Source organism: Tasmannia lanceolata, unplaced genomic scaffold, assembly GCF_043159265.1.
Source record: "Tasmannia lanceolata isolate RefF3 unplaced genomic scaffold, GAP_Taslan_0.1 ptg000005l, whole genome shotgun sequence".
NCBI lineage: Eukaryota > Viridiplantae > Streptophyta > Magnoliopsida > Canellales > Winteraceae > Tasmannia > Tasmannia lanceolata.
The window spans coordinates 69,644-82,557 of record NW_027518682.1 but is presented as its reverse complement, the minus strand read 5'-3'; positions in this window follow the sequence as shown (position 1 = coordinate 82,557).

Here is a 12,914-nt window from a genome sequence, read left to right as displayed (position 1 = left end):
AAAGGAAGTGGCTCATCTCAACCATCTCATGGGAGAAGACGTCAAAACTTCACAGCTGCCTACAGTCGCGGTAGAGGAAGAGGAAGAAAAGGCTTCACCAATCAAAGAAATGCAGTCGGTAATATTAAATTTGACTCCCAATGTTTTATCTGCAAGAGGTCTGGACATGAATCCAAAGATTGTTGATTTAAATGCACTAAATGCAAAATCCCTAATCACTCACAAAGGGATTGTTGGCACCAATAGAAGAATGTAAAAAATGAAGCAAATTTTTCTGAGGAAAATGAAACCTCAGAAAATTTATTTTACTCTTGCATGAGCATACAACGAGATTCACCAAATCTGTAGTACTTGGATAGTGGGTGCAGCAACCACATGACAGGGAATTGAAAGTGCTTTGTCAAGCTAGATGACCAAGTCACTTCTCAAGTAAAGCTTGGAGATGGAAAGCTACAAAAAGTTGAAGGAAATGGACTCATAGCCGTACCGACAAAGGGAGGTAACACTAAACTCATTCAGGATGTGTTATATGTTCCTGGATTGACTCAAAATTTACTGAGTGTTGGACATTTAATACTCAAAGGATACTTGGTAAATTTGGACGACAATAAATGCAAGATCACGGATATGAACAATAATCTAGTGGCAATGGTAAAAATGGCTTGAAACAAAGTCTTCGCTCTTGTTATGCCACTAGAAGAATCTTTTGTCCTGAAAGCTGATATAAGTAGTGATTTTTTATGGCAATTGAGATACGGTCATCTAAACTACAAAGTGCTAAGATTATTGAAGTAGAAAAATATGGTGACTGGTCTACCTCCTACTGAAAAAGAAGAAAAAACTTGTGAAGGATGCATTTATGGAAAAAATCATAGACTGCCATTCCCTAAATCAGCATGGAGAGCTCGAGCTCCACTAGAGCTAGTACATGCTGATATCTGTGGACCAACTAGAACGCCATCATTTCAAAATAAGAGATATTTTATTCTCTTTGTTGATGATTTCAGCAGAATGATGTGGGTTCACTTTCTGGAACAAAAATCAGAAGCCTTCACTATTTTCCTACAATTCAAAGCTTGTGCAGAAAAAGAAAGCGGGCATCAAATGAAAACACTCAGGACAGATCGTGGTGGAGAGTTCATTTCTCAACAATTTTTGAATTACTGCAAGGAAAAGGGAATAAAGAGACAACTGACAGTGCAATATAGTCCTCAACAAAATGGCGGGGCAGAACGGAAAAATCACACTATTGTGGAGATGGCGCGCGGCATGCTGAAAGGAAAAGGCCTTCCAAACACATTTTAGGCAGAAGCAGTGAACACGGCAGTCTATATACTTAATCAGTCTCCTACAAAGGCTGTTATGAACAAGACACCATACGAAGCTTGGTACAGACAAAGACCACATGTAAGTTTCTTCAAGATTTTCGGGTGTCTTGCCTATTCTCTTATTCCTTTGCAAAAAAGAGAAAAATTCAATGAAAAAGGTGAAGAGCTTATATTCGTTGGCTATAGTGAAGAGTCTAAAGCATATCGACTCTTCAATCCAAAAACCAACGAATTGGTGATCTCCAGAGTTGTCCCCTTTGACAAGATGGGATCTTGGCAATGGGAAGATAAAGCTTCCAATGAAGCAAAACCACTTGAATTTCATGCAGAAGAAGATCAAGGGGAAGCCAGATCTCAACCAAGCACAAGTTCTTCAAGTCCAACTTATGATTCTCTTGGAAATTCAGACTATGAATCGCCACCAAGAAAGGTACGAGCTTTAAGAGATATTTATGTCTCATGTGATGTTGCTTTCTTTCCATGTGAGCCACAGAGTTATGAAGAAGCCAATAGAGAAGAAGTCTGGAAGAAAGCCGTGGATGAAGAAATGGCTACCATCGAGAAGAATCACACGTGGGAACTTGTGCACCGGCCGAAACAGAAGGACGTAGTCGGCCTAAAGTGGATCCATAAAACAAAGTACAATGGAGATGTCACAATTCAGAAACACAAGGCTCATTTAGTAGCGGAAGGATACTCACAACAGCAAGGAGTCGACTTCAATGAAACGTTCGCCCTAGTTGCTCGAATGCAGACTATAAGAACAGTCTTAGCTTTGGCAGTACAATTAAAATTGTAAGTGTTCCAGCTCGATGTAAAGTCAGCATTCTTAAATGGAGAATTGGAAGAAGAAGTTTATGTGGAACAACCTAAAGGCAATGAGGTGAAAGGAAAAGAAAAAATGGTTTATCGCTTGCAAAAGGCCTTATATGGTCTAAAGCAGGCACTGCGAACCTGGAATAGTAAGATTGACAGATACTTCCATCAAAATGGATTTCAAAGAAGCCCAAGCGAGCCATCATTATATGTTAAAAAAGGGAGGTACGCAAGACTTTCTCATCGTCTGCCTTTATGTAGATGATTTGATATATACTAGCACTAATCCATTGATGATGGAAGATTTCAAAAAGGCCATGATGAAAGCATATGGGATGACAGATCTGGGCTTAATGAGATACTTTATTGGTATTCAAGTAAAGTAGTGTCCAGGAGAAATATTCTTCTCTCAAGAAAAATATGTCGACGATCTCTTGAGAAGGTTCAATATGTACATGGGTTTGGGTAGAGGTGGTGGGCCTTAGCATATCAAATGATCGCAGCCTCTTGGCCTCTATGGCCTTGACTAGGTTCACCAGGAGATGCTACAAGCACGTTTGGCTATCACGTTTTTTTTTTTTCATTTTAAATCCATCTCTCCAAGTGGAGATGAGGGTGAAGTGGCTAAAAATCAGGAAACAAATATATAAAAAACTAGTGTGTTTGACATGTTTGGCTACGATGAATTTTTTTTCCATGATAAAATAGTGTCCCCAGGTGGAGATGAGGGTGAAGTGGCTTAAAATCAAGACACAATAAACAGGAAACTTGTGTGTCGAGAAGTGGCAAAAACTCAGGAAACAGTCATCAGATTCTGAGTAGGTGTTTTTTGGTTCCTCCCTTTAGTGTATCCATGACCATGGTTTTTAATTTCAATTTCAGATATAATTTCGGTGTTCACTGAAACCGAAATTTCTATCGGTAGAAGCTCACGAAATGTCAGTTTTTTGTCCTGAAATTTGGGCCGAAATTCTGTAAAGAAATTAAAAAATTAGTATTTTGACTGAAATTGCAGAAATTTCAGAAATTTTGGTCTGAAATTTGGTACATTTCAACGATTTCGGTTTTGAAATGTTTCGATCGAAATTTAAAACCATCTCTATGACTACACTTCTTACACTAAAGAGGGTGGTCCGCGGAAGAAAATGGGTCGAATATATCATATCCCATTTGTAGGCCTTACTCTTTTTATAGTATGTCGTTTCTGCTGGAATTTTCATATCGCGATTTACAGTGCAAGCGAGTGACACTAGCATCTAAACGGGTCATATAATTTAGGGTTATTTACTGTTACATGTTGGACATTTGAAAAAATGACGAGAAAATGTTGACTTTTGAAAAAACTCTAAGAAATGATGTTTGATTAAAAAACTGACTTTTTTGGACGAAAATACCCATAACCTACTTTATCTTTCTCTTCTTTGTTTTTACACTTTATCTTTCCGGCGATAGAAGCCTTCTTCTCCGGCGAAACATCTTCATTTCTCCGGCATATGCTCATTTGTCTTAAGAGGTTAGAAGGAGTTATCTAGAGACGCCTCTTTCTCATTTTCTTTTTCCTCCCACAAATATCCAAAATCTCATTATCTTTGTAAGTATTTCCCCTTTTCTAGTGGCTATAGCCAAAATCAGTTGCCCAAAGAGCTTTCACTAGGCAAAAGGGTAGTGGAAGCCAAAATGGTACTCACACGGGTAATTGATAGCCAAAAAATAGGTTACTTGAAGCTAAAAAATTGTAACTCGAATAAAAAATCGATAGCTCAAACCCACAAAGTGATAGTCGAAGCCAAAATAAGAAGCAAGGCACTCGAAGCAAAATCTAAGTTAGGCAAAAATGATAGTCAAAGCCCAAAAAATGCTAGTTGAGGCCCAAAAAAAGTTACTCCAAGCCAAAAATGATAGTCGAATCCAAAAAATGATAGTCGAAGCAAAAAAAATGATAGTCGAAGCCAACAAATATTTCTCGAAGCTAAAATATATTAGTTAAAGACGAAAAAAGTTTCAAATGTTACTGGAATTCAAAAGTTTTAGTCGCAACAAAAAACATGTTAGTCGAAGCAAAAAAACAAGTTATTCGAATATCCTGTTTTGGCTTCGAATATCCTGTTTTGGCTTCTAGTACCTGTTTTTGCGTTGAGAAGAAGAGGGGGAGATCTCGAAACCCTTCGACAAATTTTCTTTGGCTTCGACTAAATTTTTTAATTCCAGTAATACTCAGAACTCTTTTTTCCTTCGGTCAAGTAGATCTCGTTCAAATATCAGACAGTGGTAAACATCACCTACCTTGGACCGACCACTATAACAATGAAAATAGGGTAATTCTACAAATTCTAGCATTAAGATTTTGTCCTCTCTGAAAATACCTAATCATTTGATGTCCATTGGATAGCACGAAAATGATGAACATATGACTTTGCCATAGCATCTCTTTTACAAGTTTAGAAGTTATGAGAGGTAGTGGAGTTTTCCATTAGCCACAGTAACACAACATAAAATTATCAAATGGGGTTTCTCAACATGTTCATAATCCAATTTCTCCTTCTGATCTTCCCATTCTATTTGATTCCTCTGCTCACATGACGATATAAACACTGATAGATCGGTGCTCTTGGCTTTCAAGAAAGGCATAGTTGATGATCCTCATAATCCGTCAGGACAAAGGAGCATCTGCTGCCAGAGAAATGAGATGTTTCGCCGGAGAAGAAGACTTCTATCGTCGGAAAATGAGACTGTTTCACACAAAATGCGTCGGAGTAAAACGTAGAAATGAAAGAGTGTAAAACCTAGAAGTAAAAGAGTAAAACGGTAAAACCAAGAAGAGAAAGATTAAAGTAAGTTGAGGGGTATTTTCGTCCCTAGCAACATATCTTTTAATAAAACAGCATTTCTTAGAGTTTTTTCAAAAACCAACAATTTCTCGTCATTTTTTCACTTTTGCAGCATGTAACAGTAATTGACCCTATAATTTATTGATCTTTTCATCATTGTTGTGGGGGCCGAGGAGAGGTGAGATTGTACTCTTTTGGCTGGTAAGAGATTCCTTGGACTGCTCTGCTGATTTTAAGAGATGGGTTTCAGACGAGGAGAGATTTTTTTTGGAAGATGGAGTTTCAGAGGCCAGTCATCCTTCTTTCCTTTTCCATCTTTTCATTTTCCATTTCTTCTTTTTTTAAATTTTTTTGGTTCTCTTTTTCATGATGTGGGTTGAAAATTCCTTCTTGTTTTTTTTACTTTAGAAGAAAATTAAAGCATCTATTCTTCTTTTCAGTTTCAGATAAATGAACACCCCCATTTATTTATCTTCATTTTTTTATTTTCTAATTGGAGTATCTTTTTGAAAAGAAGGCAATTTTGGAATATTAGGTCTTCTCTTATTACCATTTGTCACCTTGAGTTGGTTTGATTCAAAATTATTGCAATCTTAATGTATTGGGAACTTGATCTTACAATAATCAGTATCCTGATATAGTGGAAGTGATATATTGATCTCACAATAATCAGTATCCTAATTTAATGGATGTGATATATTTTGAGTTAATTGTGTCATCTTGATTTGATTCATAATTATTGGGGCAGTTTGATACGAAGATAAGCAACAATGAAATTAATTTCTAGGTTTTTCTGTTTAGCCATGCTTTTTGGGTAAGTTTCATTATAGCTTAAATCTTCGGGGGTGATCGGGATTTGAGGGTGAATTTCACATCTGATATCAAGAAGCTCCATGGTAAGTCTAATCTATTTGCAGCAATATATTTGAGTTTTTTTGTCTCACCATGGTTCCACAACAATCACAATCCTAATCTATTTGGAGTGACAGATTGGAGTTCCTTATGTTACCTTGATCCAACAATAATCAGTATCCTAATATAATAGGAGTAATATATGTGAGTTAAGTGTGTCACCCTATAATTTAGCCATCACTTTGAATTTACCACTGACACGTGCGTCGACACTTGTAAACATACTGCTAGAAGTTCCAGATTTATTGTGGGTGAGTGAACACATTTTTGTACAATGCCAGGTCTGAAATAATGTTTTATTATTGAATAGTGTGTTTACCTCTTCTAATGTAACTCTTATTTTATAATTAACTCTTCTTTAATTAATATTTGGTGCTATCTCACCCCCTCTTCTCAAACCTTTAACCTAAACTAACCGTTCTTCCAATATTATAGTCATTGTATCCTATTGGTATCTCTTTCCCATTACATATTGGAGGATAAAGAGAATAAGATTAGATTGATGACTGCATTGCAATTTGATATCTAGTGCTTGTTTTTCACTTGTAGTTCCTTAATCCTATGATTTATTAGTATTGAATCTGCATTTTTCTTATTACAAATTCTGATTGATAGTTAGCAATTTTATATGTGTACGGGCATATCCCCTTTTTTGGAAATTTAGGGGCTAACTGTTGGACACTATATGTACATGTTGGCACTCAAAAGTCAAATGTGTCCAGATAACATAGGTGTCATCTTGAATCGATTCATAGCCATTGTGGTATGTTTGATATAAGAAAGCAAGAATGAAATTTATTCCCAATTTTTTCCGCCATGCTTTCTCTAAGTGAATTGCAATCCAGCTGCCTTTCGGGGTGAGTGGGATTTTGGTGTGAATTTCATTTGAGTGGGATTTTGGCGTATCAAACAAGTCACTGGTATTTCTAATGTAATTATAGCAATACATTTGAGTTTGTTACAACACCATGGTTCCAAATTATACACATCTAATCTATTTGGAATGATACATTTGAGTTCATTATCTCTATTGACTTGATTCATAATTTCTGCAATCCCAATCTGTTGAATTTGTTTATATCACCTTTATTTGATTCATAATTATCGCTTTCCTAATCTATGGGGAGTGATACATTTTGAGTTTGTTATGTGACACACTGACGTGTCACCTTGAATCAATGATTGTCACAATTCTAATTCATTGGGATATAGCTATTTGATTTTCCTCCATCCTCCATGCTTGGAATTTGCTTTGTCTGGCTTTCTCATGCTGTAGAAAAATTACTTTATTCGTTCTGTCAATAGTTGTCAATCCATATCTATACCAGTGACAATAATCTTGTTAGACAAACTACTAATGATCGCCTTGGCATACTCATCAACTTTACTAAACATACCCATTCTAGCTGGATGGGTTCCTTCTTTGGCTCATCAGGCTACCCATTTCCACTCGAGGTTCTTTTTTTGTCTTTTTTTTAATGGTAGCAATGTTCATTAATGAAGGTAAGACCGAGGTGGGTCAACCAAAGAAAATACAGAAAATCAAATACAAGCATACACAACATCAAAAGGCAAAGAAAACACAAAACTCAAGGGGGAAGAAAATCAAATATCTAAAGGCCTTATGTGGATACCCGTTCTCGTTAATCTGTCCGCCTCAGAATTAGCAGACCTCCTAGTATGGATAAAAGCTATAGACGATCCACCCACTATGTTCTGGATCTCATAAAAAATTCAACAAACCTCCAAGGAGGGACGAGAGAACCTCGAAGCCAACGAATGACGTTGAGGGAATCTCCCTCCAAAATCACCCGATCCAAGGAACCTCTATCCAGGTTTTAATTCCTGAAAGATAGCTCGAACCTCCGCCTCGCTAGCATTAGAACTCCGATAGGCGCAGCAAAGGCCCAAAGAACCCCATCGTCTGGGTCCCTAAGGACACCTCGACTGCCTGTCGGACCGGGGTTGCCCATACTCATCAAAATTAAGCTTCATGAATCCATGAAGGAAAGGATCCAATTCGGCGTTGAATTTTAACATGAAGTCTCTTAGGGTCTCGTTTCTTCCCTGCCGGAGGGCTAAGAGGGCGTCCGCTAGATCATGGCCGAGGCGGTTGTTGGCGAACCTTGCGTTGAACTTCCTCCCGAATTCGTGGAAGGATGCGATGGAGTCGGACTCCAATCTCATGTACCAGTCGTTAGCGGTCTTTCTTAATAGGGAGGCAAAGGCTCTGCACATGAATCCGTCCGACCCGCCCCGGAGCGTCATCACCCTTTTGAAAGTTTGGAGGAACTAGAGGGGGTCTGTGCTTCCATCCTACAGACCGAAATGGGAGAGGTCTATCCCTGCTTCTGCTGGGGTTTTTAAGACCTCCGAGGTGAATGGGGATGCCGTTTCCCTCTCCCATTCGTCGAGGATGCCGTGGGCGTAGGGCTTTTTCATTTCCAGTTTTACCTCTCGGATTTGCCTCTGCAGGTTGGCTATCGGATCCATGCTGGGCAGTTGTGCTGAGGTTGCTACTTCTTCCGCCCGAGTCGGGGGCGGTTCCTGGAAACGGGCAGCCCGGACAGAGGGAGCGCGGCTTAGCGTAGCCTTCTTCCCACTGTCTCGCTGGTGTCCCCTAGCCGCGGGGGGCAAAGGGCTATTCGCCGATGGGGACCCTCGAGTCGGTGCTTGCTTTTGCCAGGGGTGACGCTCCCCTAGCTGCTCCTCGTTGCCTTCGTCATAGGCTTCCGTCTAGTCCTGCGTTGCCAGGGGCCTCTCCGGGGCCGGAGGAGGCAAGCGCTGGAGTAGTTCTCGGCAGAGTTTGTTGAACATCTCCATGGTGGGGACCATTTGTGGTGCGCTAGAGGAGGGCTGGTGTCGGCCCGAGAGCGGTGAGTTGGGCTCCCAGGAGCTTGAGGTGTCGGTTTGTGCTCGTTGAGCCTGGCTCCTGGTCATCACCCCTATTTCTTGCTGTTGGGTGTGGTTTCTCATCGTCATAAGGCGTTCGGTACTCGACGAGTCCCACGGATGGCGCCAATATGATGGCGTCTAAATCTTGGTCTGCGATCGCGCGGTCGGTAGAGGGCCTCCGCGGGGTCTACAATCACAAACAAAGGGGGTCAGGGGGTCCGGGGTGGGTCCCGGACGACCACTTCGACACCCAAGTCAGATCCTTCGACCAATCAATATAAAGGACAGCGAGAAGAGGAAGAGGTTTGATCAGGGTTACCAGGACCAAAACACGGGTTCTTTTCTGGGTGAGAATGAGTGGGTCGGAGGGGACTAGTAGGGAGAGTAGGATCGAGTTCCTAATCTCCTCTGTTGTTGCCTCGCCTCTTTTTCCGGTTGTTTTGTGGAGCTGGGAATGGGGGAAGCCTTTTCCAAAAATGTGTGGATCCTTTCCTTCTTTCCTTCCCTCCCTTTTAAAGGGAGGCGGGCGGGCTTTTTCATCATTATGGAAAGAAAACCTTCCTTTGCGAGATTGGGCCGTTCCCCTGCTTCGCCGGCGCGCGTGGCTTTGCCGGGTGTTTCCTTCCATAACTTGTGACGATGAGGCCTAGACGGCGAGAAAGCGACACGTGTCGTGACCGTATGGTCTTGCCATTTTCCCACGCCTTTCTTCATGATGATCTGTGCCTTATTTGTGCATGGGCGACACGTGGCGATACCTGGGGGCGACGCCGTATCTGTGTCCCATCAACATGTTTTCCATGACAGCCCACTCTGTGGTAACTTTCACTTTAACTTCACTCTAGCATTTTGGGTAACCCTTTTCAAGTACTCATCGTCATAGGTCACCTCTCTTTTTCTCTAAAGATGGTATTTCTTAGTAATCAAAGCCCAAAGATCTATGGACTAGCTCATGCTTGATTAGCCAAGCAAAACATTCGTGAACATCCCAGCAAATATGATTAAGACATTTACAACTCCCACGTAAATAAGGAGCTGTGCAGTAGCTACAAAATAGAAGTTAGATAGAATACAGAATAAGGATATATGAACAAGAACCATGAAAAGCACCTAAAGATCAGGAAAAACAAGATTCTAAATAGGTATTTTCTTTTCATTAGTTTTTAGGGATTTTTTATGCTTTCTCTACTCCCACCAGTCAATTCTCTCCCTATCCTTCCTTCTAAACCTTTTTTTTATTTGACTGGTAGCAAATTTCATTTCAAAAAAGATGACCAAGTAAGTCATCCCAGAAAGTACAAGGGGAGCTAAACGAAAAACAAGAGATTATAGGAAAATTTTTAAGAAAGACCAAAGTCAAGGAGGCAAAAAATCAAACAACATGAGGTCCTATTTAGCTACACCCTCCCTTTCCAAGTGGTCTGCGACACTGTTAGCAGACCTTTTGACATGCATGAATATGATCGAAGAGCCTTCTATTTTATCCTGGATCTCGTAAAAAAAAAAGAGAAAATCTCCATGGTGGGACAAGAGAGCCTCTTAGCCACTTTATAGTATTAAGAGAGTCCCCTTCTATCAAAACCCTATTCAGATCCTCCCTTTCTAAACTTTTTATTCGCTGATGGACAGCTCGAACCTCTGCTTCACTTGAATCTGTGATTCCAATTGGCCTTGAAAAAGCCCACAAGACTTCGCCTTCTGAATTTCTATGAACTCCTCCTATGCCCGCCGGTCCTGGGTTAACCAAGTTGGATCCGTCAAAAATTAATTTAGCAGGCCCTGAGTTGGGGGCTGCCACTCCTGAACGATCGCATCCCTTCTCTCCACACTAAAACAAATCTCCTTCCATCCTTGCCATAGATCGTAAGAAGATACAAAACGAAAAAGAGGAAGGCCTCTTGCCCACACAATAGTCAGGGCAATTCCTTCTAAACCTGTTAAATTTCATATATCACTAATCTCTGATCATTTTCATTAATGAGTACAAGATGTTTAAATAAGCTTTTACATATAAACATAGAAAGGGATAAAGATAAGAGTATAGGGAAAGATAAACCCAATCTAAACCACTTGCTTAATCTATCCTACCTACCCAATCTAACACCTAATCCAACCTAATCTAACAGTTAAAATTTGACCATATCTATCTTAACAAATCTTAACATACCCCCTCAAACATGTATTGATTGAAAATCTATGTACGTTGCTTACAATAAAAATTCCAAAATTGATTACAATAAAATGTCCCCATCACACTTAGCGCATACTGCCGAATCTTCAAGTGTAATGCACACCAAGCTAGTGAAAAAGGTCTGTTAACATCAACTGAGGCTTCTGGCTGAATATATGCCGGCGCCGGTTGCCGAAAGGAAGCTAAATAGACTAGATGAGACTCAAGGCCTAGATGGGCGAGTCTACATAAGATGAGTCACTATGGACCAATGCCAACATTTGCAAGAATGAGCCTCGATAGGCATGACAACTCTCTCAGGCACGCACTCCAAGGGAACCAATGATTGTAACTTAAGGGACCGAAGCACCTTAACTGAGTAGAGTAGTTATTTCAGGCATGCACCCCAAACAGAGGTACCTCAACTGAAATAAATAAATGAAAGAAAAGAAAACTTATAACGAAAAATAGGTAGGAGACTGACAACAAGCGTGCTCTATGACAATAATTATCGGCAAACATCAAAGATCACACGAAACCTTTTAAAAGGAATTGGAAAGTGTGTACACAAAGAGGGTGCAAATATCAAACTTGGGGAAGGATACGTAGGATGAGACATGTATTTGGAGTAAAATGGAAAGGTTAGCGAGAGAATAGAATGTAAGGGTGCCATTATCAACATCAAAGGGTCCTTTTCGTAAAGACAAGGAATAGAAAGATGCAAGGATGATAACGGGGGTGTAAATTTCCAACCTCAACTCTCTTTAAGTGCAACCTCCGTTCGCATTCATTGGGAAGATGAAGAATAAATAAGCAGGCTTTGGAGGGGGGTGTAAATTTCCAACCTCAACTCTCTTTAAGTGCAACCTCCTTTCGCATTCATTGGGAACATGAAGAATAAATAAGCAGGCTTTGGAAAGATAAAAAGTTGGCGATACTAAAATTTAGAAGGAAAGGTGGGTGCTGTGTTGATTATTAAAAATCAAATTATTAGATATCAAGAATTAACTGTGGATTATTGTATCGTTGATCTTCCCCTAATCACTACGATTCATGGCATCTTATAATTGACATGATCACTAATAACGCATTAACAAATAACATGCAACATGCGCATGTCAAATGTTAGAGGAATGGTAGACTCAAGGGCGCCTTTGCATAAATGAGATGAAAGGGAGCCCCCATTGGTTGAAAGTCACCAAAGTGGATTTATAATAGCACCGAAAAATGTGAAAGTCAAAAGGCTTTGGTGACTTTCAACCATTGGAAGTGCTCTTTCATCTCATTTATGCAAGGGCGCCCCTGAATTTGGGATTCCTCCAAACGGTTATTATAATCTTTTGACCTTAATCATTATCATGTGCAGACACCCCATTTTGACCGGATCCTTTTTCTCCAAAATCAAATACATTTATGAAATCGAATAAAGTCTCGAAGTTGAGTCGAAGTCCTGAAGTCAAGTAAATTCCCGGGGAAGAGGATCCCAAATGAAGAGAGAGCCTAAATTGTGAATAGCTTATCGTGCTCATTGATAGGTACAAATTACTTCAGAGGGTGTTGTTATTCCCAAAAGCATTCTTGTGAAATTTCTAGCGAAACCGATAAAAGAAAGCAAATATGACGAGTGAAATGAGTGTAATTATCAAAATATGATTATGTCTTGCATTAGTACAAAAGAGGGGCGCATTATTGAGGCAAGGGAGTGCCCATATCAGCCCATAAATCAGCTGAGGCGGAAAAGACGAGCTAGTTAGTGCAAACATTAAAACATGCTTGTACTAATAGCATTTGCTTTTGTTTATACAGAGGGGGGTGATATCAACTCATAGGGGCTGTCCCGAGGAGAAGAGACAGTAGAATATTGTTTTACCCAGACCACCACCCTCTGAGGGTAAAACCGTAAAAGAGTAGTCATAAGATTCATAGCTTGTAATGCACTCACGCATAAAAAAAACTCATAATGCA